This window comes from Orcinus orca, chromosome 6, assembly GCF_937001465.1.
Source record: "Orcinus orca chromosome 6, mOrcOrc1.1, whole genome shotgun sequence".
NCBI lineage: Eukaryota > Metazoa > Chordata > Mammalia > Artiodactyla > Delphinidae > Orcinus > Orcinus orca.
The window spans coordinates 23,534,273-23,537,235 of NC_064564.1; the positions used below are offsets into that span (position 1 = coordinate 23,534,273).

Here is a 2,963-nt window from a genome sequence, read left to right on the forward strand (position 1 = left end):
TCTTCTTGCCTAATTGCTCTGGCTAGAACTTCCAATAATATGTTGAATAAAAGTGACAAGAGTGGATATCCCTGTCTTGCTCCTGATCTTAGAGAAAAAGCTTTCAGCTTTTCACCATTGAGTATGATGTTAGCTTTGGGGTTGTCATATATGGCCTTTATTATGTTGAGATATATTTCTTTTATTTTTTTTTGGCTTTGTTGAGAAGTTTTATCATAAATGGATGTCCAATTTTGTCAAATGATTTTTCTACATCTATTGAGATGATTATATACTTTTTATCCTCGATTTTGTTAATATGGTATGTCACATTGACTGATTTGTGGGTGTTGAACCATCCTTGCATCCTTGGAATAAAATTCCACTTGATCACGGTGTAAGATCATCTTAATGTATTGTTGAATTTGGTTTGCTTATATTTTTTTGAGGACTTTTGTATTTATGTTCATCCTGGGTATTGGCCTGTAATTTTCTTCCTTTGTAGTGTCTTTTTCTGGTTTTGGTATTAGGGTAATCTTGGCTTTGTGAAATTAGTTTGGAAGGGTTCCCGCCTCTTCAAATTTTTGGAGGATTTTGAGAAGGATAGGTACTAATTTTTCTTTCAATGTTTGGTAGAATTTACCAATGAAGTCTGGTCCTAGAATTTGCTGTGTTGAGAGGTTTTGATTACTGATTCTAGTAATGTCTATTCAGATTTTCTATTTCATCATGATTCAGTCTTGTAAGGTTGTATGTCTGGTAATTTATCCATTTTTTCTAGATTGTCCAACTTGTTGGCACATAATTGTTGGCAGTAATGTCTTATGATTCTTTGTGTTTCTGTGATATTAGTTTTAATATCTCCTCTTTCATTTCTAATTTATTTGATTTTATCTTTTTTTCTTGGTTAGTCTAGCTAAAATTTTCTCAATTTTAAAAATCTTTTCAGAGAATCAGCTCTTAGTTTATTTTTATCTTTTCTATTGTCTTTTTAGTATCTATTTCATTAATTTCTTCTGTAATATTAGTTATTTCCTTCCTTCTACTAATTTTTGGCTTTGCTCTTTTCCTAGTTCCTTAAGGTGTGAAGTTAGGTCATTTATTTGAGACTCTTTTTGTTTCTTGAGGTAGGCATTTATTGCTATGAACTTCATTCTTAGAACTGCTTTTGCTGCATCCCATAAATTTTGTGGGCTGGAGGGTAGTGGGGTGTGGGTAGGGATAGGGTTGGGGAGGGGAGCAGCTGCCTGGCCAGGAGTAGCTGCTCCTGGGGCTGCTGCCCTGAGTGTGGCACTAGCCACAGAGCACAGGGTGCAGGAGGGAAAGGGGGCAGCGTGGGTAGGCAGGGCAAGGAGGGGGCTGTGGGGAGGTTGTGGAGGGACTCATCAAATTGTCTGCCTCCCACCCCACCCGCCACCTGGCACTAGGAGCAGCCCCCGGTGGCAGTGTGACAGCCATGTCTGCAGCCATGAGGTAGGGGTTCTACCAATTCCTTCATCAGAAGAACGGCAGTGACTGACCTCTTGGCCAAGCTCGAGGCCAACACCAGCGTGAACTGGAGCTACATGGTACTCAGTGTCATTGGGCTGGTGGTTTTGTACCTAGTGTTTGGTTATGGAGCCTCTCTCCTCTGCAACCTGATAGGATTTGGTTACCCAGCCTATGTCTCAATTAAAGCCATAGAGAACCCCAACATAGAAGATGATACCCAGTGGCTGACCTACTGGGCACTGTTTGGTGTGTTCAGCATTGCCGAATTCTTCTCTGATCTCTTCCTGTTATGGTTCCCCTTCTACTACTTGTTGAAGTGCAGCTTCCTGTTGTGGTGCATGGCTCCCAGCCCTGCCAATAGAGTGGACTTGCGCTACAGGCGCATCATCTGTCTTTTCTTCCTGAAGCACAAGTCCCAGGTAGACAAGGCAGTGAATGACTTGAAGGACAAAGCCAAAGAGACGGCAGGTGCCATCTCTAAAGAAGCCAAGAAAGCTGCCGTGAATTTACTGCATGAGAAAAAGAAAAGCACCTAAACCACTGACTGGATGAAACATTTCTGCCCTCTCTGTACTTTCCTATTAGAGATTGGTGTTATATTAGGAACTGTGATATAATCATTTTAATAATGTTGCCTTGGAAACATTTTTGATATAGTAAAAAAATGAATGTTTTGTAAGTTTTTTTGCTTACTTTTACTGTCTATATACCTAGGGAGCATTTAAATTTAAATTTAATACAATGGGCAGTGACCAAGTTTTTAGAAAACGTATTTTGCCTCTGGGTAGGAAAAGACCTATCATACCATCCTGTAGGAAATATAAACTTAAAATAAAATTATATATCTCCTCCCAAAAAAATTTTGTGGGCAGTTCTAAGGTAAGATGGTAGAGTGAATGTCTTTTATGTATCCTGTGGATTGATAAGCAGGGTAAGGACCAAGAACAGATCTACATGTATGTGTAAATTCTAACTGCCTTTCAAGACCTGAGAAGCACTTCATTTGCTGTATTAAGTAGCTTTATCTCATTTAATATATGTGTTATTCAGCTCAGATTAAGAATCAGAGTATGCGTCAAGCTTTTGCAATTTTTTAGAGATTAAAACTCCAAGGGAAAAGATATTTTATTTTATTTTTTTATTTTTATTTTTTTTTGCGGTACGCGGGCCTCTCACTGTTGTGGTGGCCTCTCCCGTTGCGGAGCACAGGCTCCAGACGCGCAGGCCCAGCGGCCATGGCTCACGGGCCCAGCCGCTCCGCGGCATGCGGGATCCTCCCAGACTGGGGCACGAACCCGCGTCCCCTGCATCGGCAGGCGGACTCTCAACCACGGCACCACCAGGGAAGCCCAAGGGAAAAGATATTTTTAAGTGCCAACAATATTCTACTTCAATCACATTGTTCTGGGCTCTTAACCTATCCACAAGGCAAGAAAATAAAAATTTCAGAAACAATAAAGAATTAAAAATTAGTAAAATTGTCATTACTCACA

At 40.2% G+C, this 2,963-nt stretch overlaps 1 pseudogene; it reads left to right on the forward strand.

Annotated features, from left to right (window-relative positions):
- Positions 1-1,429: 1,429 nt before the first annotated feature.
- Positions 1,430-2,136, forward strand: LOC101284326 (receptor expression-enhancing protein 5-like; annotated as a pseudogene).
- The last annotated feature ends 827 nt before the right edge of the window (positions 2,137-2,963 follow it).